Raw genomic sequence first — 20060 nt, forward strand, 5'->3', positions numbered from 1 at the left:
ACTTAAAAATACACAGTATGGACATTGAGACCAAAAGCATGTTGCATGTAAATCCAGCCAAATGTGACAAAGCATGTCTTGGGTTTATAGTTTTTTCAGAATTAAATGTCTTCTGCACTCTGAACATGCCATTATAAAAAGCATAACATTATAAATGAAAGAAAATGTAACAAGAAAGTAAAAGCTCTACATCAACCAGGTAGATATAAATTTAAAGAAGCTCTTGGGTAGCCCTATCAAGTCAATGCAATCACAGCATTTATGCACGAAATTCCAGTTCAGATTTCCAAAGGTTAAACAGAACCACTGAGAACTCTTCCCAACTTTCAACTTCATAAAAAAATGAAAAAATTGGCATTCAAGTTCACATTTGACCAAAAGTAGTAGTATGGAAATGGTAAGTCGAGTTCTATAGAAAACAGCAATCCTGTTTTGTTAACGGCTTCAAAAAGCTGTACTTTTTTAAAATAAAATCAAACCTATCATGTTTTGAGCTCCTTTGTGAAAGAAAGTGCTAGAAAAACAAAAATCAATAAAACTGCAAAAAAAAAATAGTTTTCACTTAGATCATTGAAAGTATTTAAACAAAGTCATTTTCACAGGAAAATGCTACATTTTCAGCATTTTGTAATAAATGCTTTTCCAGTGTTGCTGGATTTTTTCTTAATTCTCCAGAATAAAGATGGTAGATTCACTCACATGTTAAATTTCAAGACTCTACTCTTACAGCTAGTGATTCCAAAAAAGGTTTTCCATCCAATTTAACTTGTAAGTTTTCATTCCAATATGAAAAAGGTTTGGCAAATTTAAATGAAATAGCCACATCAAGATATAGGCATTGCATCAGTGAGGGGAAAAAAGTAAATAAAATTTAGAATTTGTTATTTGTTGCACTGTGCAGCAGCCCAGAGAAATCTGAAGAGTGTGATATGTAACTTAAGGCAGAAAGATTATTTCTTGAAAGAGTTCACTTTTTTCCATTTACCTGTAAGATTGATGCTAACAATTTTCTGCATAGTTGCATAGAGAAAACAATCCGTAGAACATTGGGTATGGCAGAGATGTATTAGACTTCACTAAAATACTTAAGTTTCTTCAAATGGTCGGGTGCGTATTACTTTGCCAATTTTTTCCATAAGTTGTCAGGCACGTTGTAAAAACCAGCTAATGTATTTAATTCGACACATCATTTTTGAAGGTATAAAGCTGGTGGCAACCTAAGCTTTTTTACAATTCAAACTTCACACCTGACTAGAAGCCAAGAGAGAAACAGGTCACCATAAAAAGGGTTAATGTGTCAGAAAACATTTAAAAAAGGAATATGATGGGACTGTTTTGCAAATTCAGCTATATATTAATTGGAGACCGCAGCATTTGAGCAATACAATCACTTTTTTTAATTTAAATTAAATCAGATACTTTTCAAAGCCTCTTTTAAAATTCTGTGCTCCAATTAATTTAAAATTACTTCCCAGTAACTCTTCTGAAAGATTCTCAACTTCTCTGAAGATACTAGAATCTTTACAACAAGAGAGAGTAGACATGCCTGAGAAGCTATACCACATGGTTAGAACATGGTTAAAGATTCACCAACATACTACTGTGTAAGTAGCTGCTACTCCATCTTCCCTCTCATTCCAACATGCCAGCCTCCTGCTTTGCCAGCAAAAATTTACACAGCAATGAAGAAACTCAATCAGGGAACTGATACAACTGAAAAATAACCAAGAACAATCGTGTTTTTTCAGCCACAGTCTCCCAGTGCAGACCCAGACCAAAGAATGAAGACCAAATCAGGTATCCCCCTCAACAGCAGTTATTTGCACTGAAATCTGTTACCTCATGAAACTCACCATTAGAGTTAACAACCACAGAAGAGGTGGCTAGGCTACAGTGAAAGACGTATCAGTGGAGCTAAAGCTTGAGAGGCCATAAGCAGTAAATCCAGAAATAAAAAATTTCCTCTTTTTTTTTTTTTACCTTAAATTTTTTATTCTGAGTAGCCACTACTATTATTTAACAGTATTAGGTAGTAATTTTGGATATATTTTTCTCTCTCCCCTAAACTGATGCTTGTTAAAGCTATGCTTAATTAAGCACTGAATTTAAGAGTACATGCCAGATTAAGATCTTTTGAAGCTGACTGGAAAAGGGCCCACTTAGACCTGAAACAGGCTTTTCCCTTTTTATCCCACTGAACCTGAACTTCAAAGTTGGCCCCAATGAGTTCTTGAGAACTCAGTCCGTAAAAACTAACCTTATGAAAGGTGCTAACAGGTTTCCAGGAAATAAAAAAAATCAAGGCGAAAAATAAGCACAAAATGTCAATACCAAGGATATCAAGCAGAGGACAATATTTAACACACTAAATACAACTGAACTAGTTGATCTTTTCTGCCAGACTTGTCCTCCCACATCTTTGCCCATCTGTCCCGTTAAACTTTCGTTCTCCATCTTGTTTCAATCAAGCTTAAAAAAAACAGCAGCAACTGGGAAATGCACACAGAGAAGGCTTGAGAAGAACTTAGTTGTTAAACACCTCATTGAGCAACCAGTGACTACACAGCAGTAGTTTAGTAAGTCATCTCTTGTTCAACAAGGATGCTTTAAGGGAACTGTGTTTACTGTAGAAACACAGTAAATAAAAACCATGCTTTCTTAGTTCAGCTGGATGGAAGACTGATCTGAATTCCAGCTCATTGGCCTAGATCACTCTTTTCCAGATGATATCTTTATTGAGGGTGTATAGGTAAGTTTAGGAGAACTAAAAATGGGGTGCTTTACCCACTTGGATATTGTACTTTCCAATACCCAGAGACAACCACAGTAACTGATAAATCAGGCTTGTGCAAATATCTAAAGGGATTCTTATGGATACCCATTTAATAGCCGTAGACAGTTGAACTGGTCCACCAGGACCCTGAAGGAACAGAAGAATACGGAATATGCAATGACAAATTAGTAGTGTACATGCAGTCTCTAAGTGCTCCGTTTGCTTAAAGATACATCCAAAGCAGACAGACCTGACCAAAGGGCCAAAAATTTCAGGATCACATTTTGTACTAACCTCCTCTGCAGGTTTAAAGCCATCTGGACTGTCCACTAGCACTGGTGGCAAAATCCCGATACATTGCTGTAGAGCGCCTGCGGTAGGAACCATAGAGCAACAGGTTGGCCTAGGCCATTCTGACATGAACACAGAAACAAAAGAAGTCTTCCATCCACAAGGTCTCAAGGCTGTCCTAGAAGAAGAACAGAAATTCAAATAAGTTCCCCACTCATTTGTGGCAGAGCAAGCTTGAGGTGGAAGGGGAGGAAAGTTTTCCAGCATTTAAGACTTCAAAATCCAAAATCCTGTGCAAGGGAGAAGGAGCCAAAAGACTGATTGTAAAAAAAGGCAGCAAACTGAGCCTGTGAGGAAAACAACATATGCAGGGTAGAGTGGAGAGGTGGAACAAGTCATTAAATTTCTTTAGCCTTTCAGATTATATGATTTAAGTGGGAGGACTGCCTGTCCTCCCAAATAAGCAGTTAGCTATTTTTGAGTTCTATATATATGTCGTCTCTATCCAATCATGAACACTTAGCACAACAAACTATGAATTGTTCTCGATAAGGCTAGAAAACAGCCTCCTCAGTGGCACACATTCACATGAGCATCCTCCCAGATGATCTTTTGGACTAAGTTTTCCCATACATATTCTAGTTTATAGATGTAGGGTTTTTTTTAGTCTTTCATCTCTCGTCTGCAAGTTAAACACTCGCATTTATAATGACAGCTTTTGTAAAAAGAAGGTGTTATTAAACTAACACAGACTTAATGCTTAAGAAGTAATGTTTTTTCACTTCTAAAAAAAAAAGTGACACCTGAAAAATGACGCTTGAGCCTTTCCAAGTGTTATCTGTTAAAATTTTAGCAATATTGAATGAATTCCTTCAAATCTCTTCCTTTACCCAGTTAATACAGCAATGTCTGAAGGAAATTCTGAGCAGCTGAAAAGTAAACAAAATACCTTAACAGACAAGAAAACAGATTTTTTTTCAATTCTTAATGCAATTGTCACTTGTCTACACTTAAGTCATATTTGCCATATATTATGAGCTTATGTGTTCTATTTGCCATATTATATATGAGCCTACTATGCTATCCAAGTTCATTGCTCTACCTGTTAAAACTGTTAGCTTTATGTATTGCCTGTTCAGATGAAAAATTATGTACAAAGGAGAAAAAAAAAAATAAGATGCTGACACTATGATAACATGACAGTATGGAGGAAATATATGGCAAGGAGAGCTAAGATTGGCAGTGACAGAAAAGATGTTTGTCAACTGCTTATGCTGAAACAAATTATTACCTCAGTACTGAGACAGGTGAAGCAAGTATAATACTTGGCAGTTTCCCCTTTTTGCATATTAAAGTAGAAAGGGAAAATATCTCAGCTCCTAATTTTGTTCTCCATTTGAGGATAGATTACCAAAATACTGATAAAGCATACTGATAGGATAGGAATAGTAAGCAGTTTTATATCCACAGAAGTGGATTACAGTCTGGATTTCAAAAGACCTGGCTGGGGATCTCCCAGAAATAATAGCATTTTTAATCAAATCTGAAAAAAATAGGGAAGTTTCAAAGGGCCAGAAAAATAATAACCCAAGACATACCCAGCAGGACACCTAACACAAATCACGTGGTTGTTACCTTTCTGAAAGTGTTAAATATTAAGAGATCATGACACAATTCTGAAGAGACCCAATCGCCTTTTTAAAAGCAAATTAGTAACAGCCTTCAAGAAGGTTAAACACACAGACTTCTGACTAGGCTTTACACATTGCACTGTAACACGCAATACACAAAAAAAATCAGCGCCGCTTATTTAAATTAGGTTTTTTAATATCACTTTTATTCAGTAAAATTCAAGTGCCTTATAGAGGTGGAGAACATGAGCCATTTTTACACATGGGGAAACTAGTCCATTACTGGCTAAGTGACTCGCAAAATCTGGAAGCAAGTTTTATTCTATCTGCTCAAGAGTTTTAACTGAAGTATCTATCTATACATCTATCTGGTTAGATGAAGACCCATATTTTAGTGATTTTGCTAATTTATACAGTTCTTCAAAGGATCCTAAGATGACATGCTCTTTGTTCAGTGCTGTCCAGACACTGGACGGAAATAGCTCTTATAAAACACACAAACAAAAAGCAAACAATGAGAGCAGGACACAGAGAATGGTCCATGTTGCCATTAGAAAGCAAGGCACATCTACCAAGAGCAGATGTTCACTTTTTTGTAGTAAACTTCCAAACTCTTAAAAGCTTGTAATTTCCCTTGATCTTTTCTTCGGGTTACAAAAATGCCAATTCAATCATTCTTTCTGCACATACCATTTTTCTAAATCGCCTGTCATTACCATTACCCTCCTGAGGCAAATTAATTATGTCTACATCTTTCTTGAAGTACAATGGCCAAAACTGACACAGTACTTTAACCTTACAATACAAAACAGAGCAGAAGGTTCAATTCTACATGTCCTTCAGATTATACCACCAATATGCACACACACCTCTTCTTTCTGAACAATGCTCCACTGTTAACTCTCATTTTATAATCCATGGCTTGTCCTAGATCAGGGTGGGGAATGGGGTGGCAGAAACAACTTAAACAGTTCTTCTGCCAGTTGTGGATGCCCTCTCCCTGCAAGTGTTCAAGGCCAGGCTGGATGGGGCTCTGAGCAACCTGGTCTAGTGGAAGGTGTCCCTGCCCATGGCAGCGTGGTCGGAACTACATAATCTTTAAGGTCCCTTCCAACCCAAACCATTCTATGATTCTCCATCTTTTATTTTTATTTTCACGTAAATATAAAACTTTTCACTTATTCTTCTAAATCACATCCTATTCTTTCAGGCCATCTTTCAAACATCCAAGATTCTTCTCTATTGTCATCCCAGCTTCATGTGCCTGCATTTATTCCCAAATACCTCGTCTTCAGATTTCATAACCATATGCTATTCCATTACGCAGTTCATGAACAAGAATAATAAGCTGAAACAACTACACAAAATCCTACACAATATGCTTTCGCTTGCTGAAAGTGAACTCCTGAAAAATAAAACTCTGGCAACTGTTAACCTAATGATTTTACACACATCCTAAAATAGATTTTTTTATCTAGGCCATGTTTCCTTAGCTTGCTCTGTAAGAATATCACATGTGGCTTTCTCCAGTCCACAAGCTTCCTGTCGTAGAGGAAGTTAGATTGGCTTGATTATGCGTTACTGATCTTCACAATAAGGCTTCCAAATTTGCTTCCCTAAACTGCATGTTCAAAGGGAGGACTGTCTTACCTGTAACTACATGTCTTCAGCATGTTTCTCCTCTAGCTGGATTTTCCATTATACCTTGTCAAGAACAAAAATTAAGGCACAGTATGCACACAGAACTGGCTGGTGATTTTTTCATGGTTCCTACTCAAAACAAAAGCCATTTTAGCCAGAAACAGGCAAAAGAAACCAAGGTGAAGAAGGTGCACTGTGCCCTTTCATTTTCTTGATGTACAGCCTAAGTTACCCAGAAAAAAGTAATAACCTATACACACTGCTGATGTGGACAGGCAAGTGGGTTAGGAGACCTGGACACCAATAACAGAATACGTAGGTGAACAAAAACAAGAAAGCATCTGCTGTAATAGCAGTTATGAATACTTAGATTAAGGCTACCAGTAGGCATTACCCTTCAATGCTCCATACCATATTACACTGCTACACAATTCAAAATGAAGATGACTACTGCTTTAAACTGTGCATACAAACAGCCTACAGACTTCAAATCAAATTGTTGGAGCTGGGATTTTGGAATTTGGAATCCAAGCAGCTTCTGTTAATAAAAAGTTCTCACATCAACTCCAAGTATTTCAGAGGATGAAAGTTAGATGAGGATGATTCTAGGCAGAGATCTCCCTTCCCAATAATTTTTACTGTCTTGTTTTTACTTCACTATCACTAAGCTAAATGTTCTGTCATCACACGCATCAGACCCTCTGCACAGTGGGTGCCTTAGCTTTTTTAAGTGACACTTAACAATGAAGAAAGGTTTTTCTGGAAAATTGACTTTTCAGGGGAATCCAATATTCAGAGCTTTTATTTAAAACTAAACAATTTTAGCCAGCCACTCTGATATGCTGATCAGATTCACAGCCACGTTTGTAGAGTGCAAAATGTAATTGTCTCATATTCAAGTGTCTATACTGAACAGCCTCAATATTTGCATTCTCATTATTCAGAGAACTTCCTTCTGACACATTTAATGTTAATAACAGCAACAATCAAGCAGAGCTACTTATGCACAATGAAGTGTCTATTCCTAATTGTCACTCTTCATCCCACTTACCACTTTCACCTCTTCCTAAATATAATGTGGACTGACTGTATGATTTTTTTAGTCATGCATTATCTTCCCAGTCTGCACAGTCAATTTCTGTTTATTTATTGACACACCTCCCCAAACACACAAAATCATACAGCTGTCAAAGCATGTAGCCAGCTCCATTTCATCAGCTTATTTTAATACCAGCTCAGTCCAGTGGTATGATCCTGCTCGTGATCAGAAACATCAGAGCAAGGGAGAGAACAGGAAATCATGAAAAAGAGCGAAAATTATTAGCCTGCAATGAAACTCCAGAGAAAAGAGAAAAAACACTGAGAAAAACACATCTTCTACATAATGGTCCTGAAGTGACCAACAATACATGAAAAAATAGAGCATACAACAAAACCACCACAGTTTTATTCCATAATTCTCCATGGCTTTATTTTATACAGAAAGACAGTAAGAGAAATAATAATTTGAATAAATTTTTCTTAATGGAGACAATCCAAAGATTTTTTTCCTGCATGCAATTTGTCAGAAAAGAGATTCATAGGCATTATTTATAACACAACCAGCAAAACCATAAACACAGGTATGTGCTTAACAGGTGTAAAGTACAGACTGCTATCATACTATCTCCTCAAAACTTATAAAAAATTGTCAAGGTAACAGTTATTTCAATCCAGCTGACATCTGAAGTGTATGCCCTTTCTTTTCTTGGCCTTCATCAATAGGTTGTTCACCAAGCAAGCAACGATTCCTGTGTTATTTGCATGGCTGTACTCGCCACAGTGCCCTCCTCTCATAGCCTGCCGCCTTCTGTCTTCTGGGGACACTGACTCAAAGCAACACAAGCCAACACGAGCAGCATATGAAAGGAACCAAGAGTGATTGAACCCATAGGGTTTTGTTTTTTTTTTTATAAATATTATTTTTAGAAGTCAACTGTAAAATACTCCCTGCCCCCAATCAAGACTACAGCAAAACTCATTTTCACTTTGCTTGTGAGTACTACACTGCTGGAGAGCACAAGAAAAAAATAAAAATACAAGACAGTCTACTGTTCTCAACAGAAAAGTGTCTACTATCATATTCAGCATCATTACTTAATCTCTTTGGACTGTAAGAAATATCTTACCTACACAGAATTGCACAACTCAAAAAAGAGAAAAGCTATCTTTCATAACCTCACACCTGCTCTCCAGAAAGACAAAAAACAAATTATTTGCAAATCAGGACCAGCACTACAGGTCTGTAAAGACGATGAAAGGCTGTCTTAATTGTCGTGATTCAAAAACATTAATAAAGCAATCAGCAAAATCAGTTTATTTTGATAGCATTAATGTACATCAGCCTTAAGTATGAGCATGGAGCATCAATCGTCTGGGCATGCTTGCCTTCAGTGGGACTATCAACAAAGAGTTGTGTGTTGACTGCTGCGAGCTGGCAGACACCCTCTGCACCTTCTCTCCAGCCACCAGGAAACACTACCCTCATTGTTTCACAAGTATGCAAAGCAACCAGCACGGATGCGTATGGAGGATGTGAGCCACAGTGTCTAAAATGCATTAGACACCTCTCAGATCCTTCAGTTGACAAAGCATTCACTATGAAGGAACCCAGAAGTCACGAAAATAAGATTTAGTGCCACCTACAAGTTTTCTGTTCATTTTGTTTGTTTATAAAGAGTGGGTAATTTAGTTTTTCAGTAATACTTCTATTGTAATGGGCTACTGAAAACTTAGTCTGAGCTGTTCTTCCCTCTCAAAATCTCCACCTCCTATCCTGTTCCGCAATGGTTTCAAACTCCAGTCTTGTCTTCTCTCCCCCTACTTGTGAGATCTCAGGTGAGACCAGTAGCAGATGCACACTCCTGACGTTACAGACAACACATTTTCTGTATACAAAGCACTGACTTCGGACCTCACTGACAACTCTTCACCACAAGTTACAGGAAGCTCAGGAGACAATAGATAATTATCACTTACTGTAACAGCTCAGGTAGTCACCTTCCTCCAAAAATGCGAGTCTGACAAGGGCCTTAAACCAAGCATCAGCAAGTAGGCAGAATCATCAACTCCCTCCAGTATGCCAACTGGCATTAGCCCCAGCTACCTGTATAGATGTGCGCATGTGTACATGTGCATAGGTATGTACACAAAGTGGATCTCTTCATTTAGTTGTTATGAATATGTCTCGACTTCCACCTTCAGAGTACTGTTCTTTGCTAGAAAAAATGTATGACATTAACACTGGCAAACAAACACAGGATCCCTTCAACTGAGAAAGACGATGCTTTCTGTTCAACCTTTTTGAGTCTTCCCTGACTCATCAGAAAAAAGTACCCAAACCCACTGAGGAAAAAATCCTATTTAATTATGAATACAAAACAGCTAAATACATAACTACAGTAAAATTAATCACAGCTGCCCTCATAAGCGTTCAGTAAAATTGCACACTCTATGATGATCAATGCTTTCTTCAACAGTGAGCAGAGAGCTTCAGGAAAGCTGTCTGCTATGTTCTCAGGTATAATACTCAATCGAATAATCTATAACCTCTCATTTTCTGATCTGATGCAAAAAAAAACCCAAACAGTAGGAAAGCTTACAGTGGGAGCGTGTGGGAGAACAGAGTTTAGAGAAAAAAAAAAAATGTACCCAAGTTATTATCACACCCAGTTTGTCTATTTCCATTGAAAATTTTTAATGGAACTACAGAGAGTGAGATAACTACCAATATTTCCCGTTACTTTAGAGATGTTCAGAGGGATGCAAAACTATAGACATTCAAATGTGCTGCTTTATGGTGCTTAAAAGATCACAACCTCAGGCTTCCACACGCCAAGAAATCCATTTGCAAGTGGTAAAAGGCAACTGTGGGATAATAAAATTACAGCAACTCTGTCCTATACACAGAGAAAGGGAACTACATAATTGTTTTAATTCCATCCAAAGGCTTAGGCTTCTCGAGATCACACACACACATAGTATTATTCTAGTGTGCACCACAGCATATTACTTAAAGTGAGAAAAGTGGGAGGGGAAAGCATCTAAGCAAGATCCTAAGACTTGCCATTCACAACAGGCAGTACTTGAAATAAATCAACCAGTAAATTTGTAAAAGCAAATGTCAAATTTACACTATGCTTCTCAACATTTACAAAAGGATCTCAATGATATATTATTTTCTCATGAAGAGAATAAACAAAGTGCTAAGTGGCAGAAAGTCCCCAAAGTAAAACCACTGCTCCACACACCTAATTATGTCTGTTTAGACACTGAGAAATCATTTCTTCCAGCACTCTGGGATAAGAGACAGTCTACTGTCTATTCAGCTCTGTACCTGCATTGCAAAAGAAATATAAATATTAGAGTCCTTACTCTAAACCAAATAATTTATGGCTGTATACATAGATAAAAAAGGCTGTTTATATATTTACTAACTTAGGAAGCAAATGTAACCATAAAAAAAACTCAATCAAACAGGAAGTATTCTCTTGCAAGATATAATTAGCACTTCTTAATCAAAGAGGAAAATGAGAAAATTGTATTCTTGTCCACAAGGCTTTATGAAGCCCTATATTATCACACATTACAACATCAGTCCCCCAGTAAGTAATGGAAATATTAGATACAGCTGTTTAAGAGGTGAACAAGCATAACTGCGAAGTCCAAAATAACGCACTGCTTATTAGAAGGACTTTAACTCAGGGAACAGTAAGTTTACAGCACATAAAAGAAAACCTTTAGCAAAAACTTAGCCTAGAACACAGAATTAATACATGGAACCTCCCCCACGAAAAAAAGTTTGGCCTGGGGACTCGGTTCTTTGAAAATATTAATGCTCTATTTAAAACAAAAATTTTCTGCCAAGGGAAATGAATAGAAGCAAATAGGGAATGGTTTGCTGCCTTCTGCCAGATTTAAAGCATTTCAGTAAGACTGTCTGTCAGTGTCAACAGGGGAATACATACCCTGAAACAACAAACTGCTTGACTGAGCATATGTCTTCATACAGAAATACTAACCCTCCCACAGAAATTCTAGTTTCGGATATCTTCATCTGCCTCCAGGCAAGGCTCTGCTCCTTGCAACAGTATCTGAAACTTGGCTGAGCTGACAAATGACTATCATTTCTCATTTGCAAGAGTAGGAAAATCACTTTAAACAAAAAAAATTTCTTCCATTCTTCTAAGTAGAAACAGGCAGGCAAACACTGTCTGGCTTCAGGTGAGATAATGGTCCCTATTTCAGGAAGTTTTGTTTACCCAAAGGAACACAGGAAACATTACGTTATCAAGTTTCCAAAACAATGGATTCCGTTAGTAACACCGATCCTAACTTCTTTCTTGTCCGTTTCTGTAAAATCAGTAACACGTAGTTGAAACAGAATACTGAGAGCTATTAACAGTGTCATAACAAGGATGAGGAAACTGCAACAATAAACCAATGAATCAGCTTTTTCTTTAAAAAGCACTGCTGTTTTAATGCAGCCTTTGGCAATGCAGCAATCCAGCATACAGTTTCTCAAATCATGGTGCAAACCTTACGGTTTCTTCCTAGAAATACCCTGTTTCACTTAGTTTACTAATTGCTGAGCCAGTCAGCTGTTTGCAGTGCCTTTCTTTTTACACGTACAAACCTAGAAGATACTTCAGTATGCAGGAAGCAAGGAATGCAGCTTACATTTACATCATGCCTAAAATCAAGTAAAAAATCAAGAACACTGAAAATCAGCACTTCAGCTCAAGGAATGCATAACAACGTCCCCTCGTCCCTAAGCACTTGCTTCTGTCCTCACACTTCTTTCTGACAACATCACATCTGGGTACAGATTAGAGCTAATTTAGCAGAGAAATGTACTCCAATTCAGAAAATTTTGCAATCTATTTCACAATACATGCCTAAGGAAGGGAAAGAATGGCCAGGAAAAGACTGGCGTGCTCACGAAGCTAACAACCTCATTATTAAATTTTGAGATTTGCCATCGTTACACTCAATTTCTACAGGCCTGTTACATGGTAATTATGTCCTCATTTGTTTTTTAGTTATCCTGTGTCTGTTTTCCATCTCAATTTAAATACCTCTTTAGCAGCTGCTGTGGATCAAGAACATTGTGAACTACATCATAACATCATGAGGGAAGGATTATTAATCTGATACCTGGCAGACTGCTTCAGGGTCTAAGACACTTTCACTACTGGAAATCTCCATCAGCTATTCAGATATAAGTTCAAGCATTTAGCATTTTCAGTAACTGGAAAGACATCAGTTGTATAAACTCTTCCTTCCCTAAAACACCTGGTTGCTTCAGGGTTGAGGAATAATTCTTGTTTGAATAGTCTAGAAAGTGATGAAACAGGAATCTTCCACAGAGAAGCTCATCCTAGGGTACATGAAAAGTGAGGTAGCAATATGAAAACATTCAGAATGTTTATGTTTCTAATCAACCCCTAAAAACAAAGTTACTAAACATAACATAACAAGTAGGCTAGGTACTTGCTATATTGAAAGGAAGGTCAGGATATAGAGAGAACTATGACTTACATAAGAATAAAATCAGAACATCTTATTTGATAGCAGGTATGCCATACCATAGAACACTTCAGCAAACACCAAAATGAAAGAAGGCACCTTTTAAAAATACATTTAAATAAAAAGTGATGAAAATATGAATGTACTACTTTTGTTCAATCAACACTGAATTATTCTCACTCCTTCAGAAGATGGGAAAAATCTTTGGAAGTACTATATTGTCTTAAACTACTGAACCCAAAATGTTTAACTTGACATCAAGAAAAGCAAGCAGGAAGCTCTCAACACTTGGATAGGCCAAAACAAAGCCTCCCAACTCATTCAGCTTTCAGCTCAACTGTTTGACAAAGTCATACACTTAGCAAACAACTTCTTAACATTGGCTCATGGAATGTATCAACTAACTTATTTTGTATATGTTAGGAAATGTACTATGTTTTTTAAAGACTCAAATCCAATTCATCATTAATAACTAAACTAGAGAAGCAGTGCCAGCTGAAAAAGCATTTCTAAGACATTCCTCGGCAATTGAAAACTTGGGGCTTGCGATTACCTCCCTGAGAGGCTCCCATCAAAACAGAAGACGACCCATTTGTCAAAAAACCTAAGCTGTATTTCCACGGTATGACATGTGAACATTTAGCTTCAAATTACTTTGATATAAAATTAATAAGAACCAACTCATAAGTAGCAGCTCAAGTACTTCATCAGCTTCAAAAGAACAGCAAATGCTGAGAACAGTTACTTGCTTTGCAAGCAGAAGTGTTCTACAGACCAAGTATACTCAAACCACTGATTTGTCAGCACTGCCCTTAGATTTGCACCAAAAAGCATTCCACACTTACAGAAACTAAGTTCTAAATAAACTCTAAATAAAAATATGATGACTTAAGGCTTTTACTGAAAGGATATTTATCAACCTTCCATATTCATGGAAAAATTATATACAGAATGGAAAATTCAATTTGATCTTCCGTTCTATAACAATATTCTGCTCCCTCCTCTGAATATTGAAAAAAAGTTTGCAAAAGACTAAAAGTTCAGTGCCACCTTAGCACATGTATGTAAAAGAAACTATAAGAATTTAAAGACTGTGTAAATTTAAATTCTTATATAACTAACTTGTATGTCTGGTTTGAACTACGATGTAATTTTTTGCTCAAGAGACATCACATCTTATCCAAATAGATCAACTGTCTGTGTTCCTCAACAATTATTCCAACATAGCCCAGGGCTATAACAGTGTGCCCTATGCTGTAAATGAAAGCAGACGGTATGCCTATTTTACATTTTACTGTGGTATATAAACCCCTCCCATTTCTTGCAAAGATCCCACTGATATTTTCCTGCTAATTGTAGCTTACCCTCTTTTGCCTGAATTATATCAACATCTTTAGCATTTAAAGATTTTTTTTTTTCATTTTTATGTTTCCATTTCCACAAAGCACAAGCAAGCACGAGAAGGAAACCAAGTCCTATGTCAAGAGTAAATGCTACTCTTGTCAGAGTCAAGTAGGGCAAGAAGGAAGAAGGTCAAACTGATCTTTTCCTACCTGAAGTTGGCTACACAGGCTAACCATGCTAGTCAAAACTTTCACCTGCCAATAGGCAGATTCTCCCCAGTCAACACTTCTACATTCTCTTAATAGTTCTGGATTGGAAAACTCATTTACTAATTAGCTTGCTATACAACCCTAACTGTCGCTATTTGACAAAAGCACTAGTGAGATACTATTTAGCTATTTAAATATTTTTATTATCTTCCAGAGCAAGACATTTACATTTTATTCTCTCCTGCCAACTCTTCTGTTCCTCTCTCCTACTGGTTTTCTGTTGTCCTATTCCTGTTTGCCTATACTCGGAGCTCCCAATGCATGTCTTCAAGCAAAGCGTTGACTAGGAGACTCTCCAACGCTGTTCGTAGCTGCAGTGCATTAAAAAGTTGAAAAGGGGAATGTCATTGCTTCCTTTGCACTGCCCAGTGCCGCTGTCCAGGGAAGGTTGGAGATCACAGCTTTAGTCTCATCAACAGGATCTTGTACCAGAGTTCTTACTTCACAGGTGTTCAGATGCTGCCAAAGCCTCTAATTCTGACCCACTCTCAACTACTTTTCATTGTTAAAAGATGCTTGGTAACATGGCTTATGCCACCCTGTCTCAAACATTTGCTCTTTGAGGGAATCTACTTCTTTTGAAACAGCCTTCAACAAAGCAATGTCTCATTATCAGATTTTTATTTTTTTAAGCAGAGCTATACCCTTTGACCATTTACAGCTTACATACTTAGTGAAATAATTACAAGCTGAGGAGCCAGCAGTCCAGTATTTCAATATTGTGACCCAGTCATATATTCAAAATGCTTTGAAAAGAATGTCAGTGGCCCATGAACATTACCAGACGAAGGGAAGTTTGACTATAACAGAATGTATTATATTACATGTAATTTGCAAATTTTTGTTAATATGCTAAAAGAAAAAAAGGAAGACAGAGCAATCCCCATTAGGCAGATGAACATAAACACATAATTCAGATACCATTAGCAACAAATGAAAAAGTAGTTACAATACACCTTAAGACAACCTATGCTTTTTCTTAGAATTTATTAATTTTAAGGCTTGAAGCAAGCTACTCTTTTTGCTGATTATCTTTTTTTATGCCAAGAAATTTGTTATAATATTACATATTAAATGTATAAAAAGCAGATAATTCTGGTAAAAACTGGAGTGAAAGTGTAAGTGACAACAATGTTAAAAATATGTCCACACTTACATTAACAGTTCACTTAATAACAGTCAAGTCCTTAAAATCATATAATTTAGTAGCATTCATTGAGGAAAGTGAAAGAATATTATTATAAACAGTTATATTATTATTTGTAGTATAAGAAGTCTTTCCTAATAGTTTCTGTGACATTACAATGTAGAACAGTTGTCTGTTCTACAGAACAAAGAAACTAGGTCAAAACTAAATATCCAACAATTGAATCTGAAGAAAGTCTGAGCAGACAGTCGCTTTATTAATTTTCTCAGACGACCCTTCTGTGCAAGTATCTGTTGTGGTTAAGAAATAAGCCTTGGTTTTCCCAATGCAGTAAGGTACCAAGTTTAATATTTAATGTAGAAAATGAAGACAGTGAAAACAGTGAATTGATCTTCTTTCATTCCTTTTCCTCATGGTATTCAGAAAGTAAATAAACTTATGTGATTAGGGAGAGTGATAACCTAGCTTACGCACTTTACATGTATGAACAATACATTAATCTTCTCCTCATCGTGTCTTAAGTCTGCTCTCCTGTTCTCCTCTTTGTTTTTTTCAAGAGAAGAACAGGAGATGGTATTCTTAAAAAATAGCCACTTTATAAGCTAGTTACCTCTTTTAAGCAGATTTCAAACTATTAGCATCAAAAGAAAAAATATATTAGGTAAATTCAGATTGAAAAGTTCATAAGCAAACTGTGGAAACTGTATCAGGGAGAAGAAACATGACCAATTACTCATTAAAGCAAGCAAAGTAGTTTAACTTTTACTACTGTGTTATTCTAAAAAAATACTCTGCAGCAGCAGCTAGCTACTTTTTTATAATTTACAAGGACCAGCTGCAGCAGGAATAGCAGCACACTGAAAAATATTTAATGGAATGTTGACGCTTAGAAATAAATTACAGTCTATCTGCAAGCAGCCTTTGCTAAAACAAGTTATCCTGTCTTGTGAAAAGTAGAACTGGTGGCCTGATCTCCCATAGATTTCAGTGAACAGCAATAACCTCAGTACCTTGCTGCTGCTGCTGCCTCTTGCAAGCTCTCCTTTATTCCTCCACCCCCAAATCATCCATTCCCCACATGATACCATTATATCTTCCCTATGTCTCTTAATTACCAAATCAGCAAGCGGTATCACATGCTAGGGTTTATTCTAAGGTTTAGGTATGCCATCTGGTCAGTTAAAAATATGCCTCACTGGTGAACTGGCAGGCTAGAAAAAGAACAGGCAACTGTTGAGCTGTTGTCTGTCTTCTTCCTTGGTATCAATTTTCTCCCAACTTGTGCCAATGTAATATTTTGAGGACTTCTGTACATTGAGTGTGACTAAAAGCAGCCTACAAACTGGGGGGAAGGCGCATGGGGCAAGAGCGATGGAGGGCTGAAGGTGAACACAGCAGGAGATCAAACTGTGTCAAAAGGCAACTCTTCCTCTCCTGCCAAAGTAATTTTTTTTGTTGCCTGGCTGAGGCAAACATTCACCTAAAAACATCATTAGCTTTTACAACAGGGACTCTCACAGGGCATGACGTTACCACATTCAACATACGATGAGCGAACAGACAAACTGCGGGTAGAGGAAAGAACCCCAGCCAGTGCTGGTACGGCCAGGGAAATACCCCTCCCATCACTTCAGACTGGACATTTGATCCATACAGATGCAGACAAAGCCAGTGCCTTCAAGTTTTTCCAATGTCCTTCAGCCTTTTTGTGTATTAAAGTTTTGCCTTTAACTTTCCTCTCTCCTCAAAGAGCCATGTTAAAAATTTATAACTATTAAGCTTTATTTTTGAAGCTAAACAGAAAACAGTATTTCTCCTATAAACCTGCATTCACAGTAGATACAAAGATTTTTCAGCCATATACACAGTTTTAAGATAGAAGTCTCTTAAATTTTCCCTAGTCTATACACAGTTGACTTCATAAGCTTGGAGGTTTTTCAGTAGCATTCCTCCAATAAGCATTCAAGCTTCTAGAAATAAATACTTTCTCCCCCCTCCATCTGAAACAAATCTCTTTTGGAAAACGAAGATAATTCTTCAACAACTGTTTGCATAAGACTGGCTAAACTTTCTCCTTCTTGTGTCTGAAAGGGACTGCTCAGCCCACAAGTTCACGATGCAAAAGCAGTAGCAGTTCCAGCTGCCACCAAAGAGCCAAACTAATCCGCTTTCCTCCAAACTAGAAGACTCAGATTTGGAAATCTTTAAACACAGAGTTTGTCACTTGGGTCACTGTGTTCATTTCCTCTTTAACATGCTCGGCCACAGATTTCAATTTACTTCAAAGACGCCAGTCATCACTTTTCTCTTAAAGAAGTACTGTTTCCCTCTCCTGACATACACAATCATAGAATCATTTGGGTTGGAAAAGACCTTCAAGATCATCAAGTCCAACTATCAACCTAACACTGCCAAGTCCATCACTAAACCATGTCCCTAAGTGCCACATCGACATGTCTTTTAAATACATTCAGGGATGATGATTCAACCACTTCCCTGAGCAACTTGCTCCAATGTTTGACAGCCCTTGCGGTGAAGATGTTTTTCCTGATATCCAATCTAAACCTTCCCTGGCACAACTTGAGGCCATTTCCCCTTGTCCTATCACTTGTTACTTGGGAAAACAGAATGACACCCACCTTGCTAAAGCGTCCTTTCAGGTAGTTGTAGAGAGTGATAAGGTCTCCCCTCAGCCTCCTTTTATCCAGACTAAACAACCCCAGTTCCCTCAAAGGGCTTGTGCTCTAGACCCTTCAACCAGCTTCGCTGCCCTTCTCTGGACTCTCTCCAGCACCTCAGTGTCTTTCTTGTAGTGAGGGGCCCAAAACTGAACGCAGTATTCAAGGTGCAGCCTCACCAGTGCCGAGGACAGGGGGACGATCACTTCCCTAGTGCTGCTGGCCACACTATTTCTGATACAAGCCAGGATGCTGTTGGCCTTCTTGGCCACCTGGGCACACTGCTGGCTCATACTCAGCCGGCCATCGATCAACACCCCCAGGTCCTTTTCTGCTGAGCAGCTTTCCAGCCACTCTTCCCCAAGCCCGTAGCATTGCATGGAGTTGTTGTGCTCCAAGTGCAGGACCCGATGCTTAGCCTTGTTGAACCTCATACAATTGGCCTCAGCCCATCGATCCAGCCTGTCCAGATCCCCCTGCAGAGCCTTTCTACTCTCAAGCAGATCAACACTCCCGCCCAACTTGGTGTCATCTGCAAACTTACTGAAGATGCACTCGATCCCCTTGTCCAGATCATTGATAAAGATATTAAAGAGAACTGGCCCCAACACTGAGCCCTGGGGAACACCACTTGTGACTGGCCTCCAACTGGATTTAACTCCATTCACCACAACTCTTTGGGTCCGGCCATCCAGCCAGTTTTTACCCAGCAAAGCGTACGCCCATCCAAGGCGTGAGCTGCCAGTTTCTTCAGAATACTGAGGGAAGCTGTGTCAAAGGCTTTACTAAAGTCTAGGTACACAACATCCACAGCCTTTCCCTCATCCACTAAGCAGGTCACCTGTCATAGAAGGAGATCAGGTTAGCCAAGCAGGACCTGCCTTTCATAAACCCATGCTGACTGGCCCTGATCGCCTGATTGACCTGTACGTGCCGTGTGATGGCACTCAAGGTGATCTGCTCCACAACCTTCCCCAGCACAGAGGTCAGACTGACAGGCCTGTAGTCTGAGTCTTAGTTTACCTTTTATGTAATGGTTTAATACATTGTTAAAACATAAAGGAACTCCTTAAGTTATTAAAAATACATTGAAATATCTCTAGCAAATTAAATTATGTCAAGAACTCGCACGCAAAGGAAAATACAAGACTTCACACCTTTTATGAACACTCTCCAATCACCAGTACAGCAAAACGAACATTCGCAGTAAGTTGACTTTGAGGTAATTGTCTTTTTTTCTGAAATACTTGAGTTACACTAAAAGAAAGTGATGATTTTTCTGAAAAGGGTTTAGTTTCACTTTCAGACAGCCAGGTCTCTAATACATGTCAAACTAGATATCAAAAAACTCCAATTACTTGCAAGTTCTATTATTTTGACCTCTTTCAGATACACTTCTCCACTCCCATTCTTGAATCATTACCACATCCTTCTGAATAAAAATTAATGATACACCCAACCACTCATTATATATCCAAACAAATGGAAGAAATGGAGAAATCACAAATTATGGAAAACCGTGAAGCTGGTATGCTACAACAGTAATTGATAAGAGCCGTTTTAAATTAACAATTAGCCAGCACGTTACAAGTGACAGATACAGCAGCAATCACAGTCTCTTAGAATAACAAGAAATTGTTGCCGTTTCTGCTGCATAGAAATAGACTACACAGCTCATCCCTGCAGATGGAAGCGGTAGTGAATCATAATTTCATTACC

The 20060-nt window shown here is 37.9% G+C and overlaps 1 protein-coding gene across 2 annotated transcripts in view; it reads right to left on the bottom strand.

Moving 5' to 3' along the window:
- Positions 1-20060, bottom strand: part of GALNT1 (polypeptide N-acetylgalactosaminyltransferase 1) — a 97485-nt gene that overhangs the window by 65926 nt on the left and 11499 nt on the right. The window contains exon 2 of one of the 2 annotated variants that reach the window (XM_068396491.1): positions 3068-3237. The gene's annotated coding sequence lies outside the window, so the exon portion shown is untranslated. Of the gene's footprint in view, positions 1-3067; positions 3243-20060 lie in introns of both variants that reach the window. The other variant, XM_068396490.1, reaches the window with a different exon arrangement.

The sequence above is a fragment of the Nyctibius grandis genome, chromosome 3 (assembly GCF_013368605.1).
Source record: "Nyctibius grandis isolate bNycGra1 chromosome 3, bNycGra1.pri, whole genome shotgun sequence".
Lineage (NCBI taxonomy): Eukaryota > Metazoa > Chordata > Aves > Nyctibiiformes > Nyctibiidae > Nyctibius > Nyctibius grandis.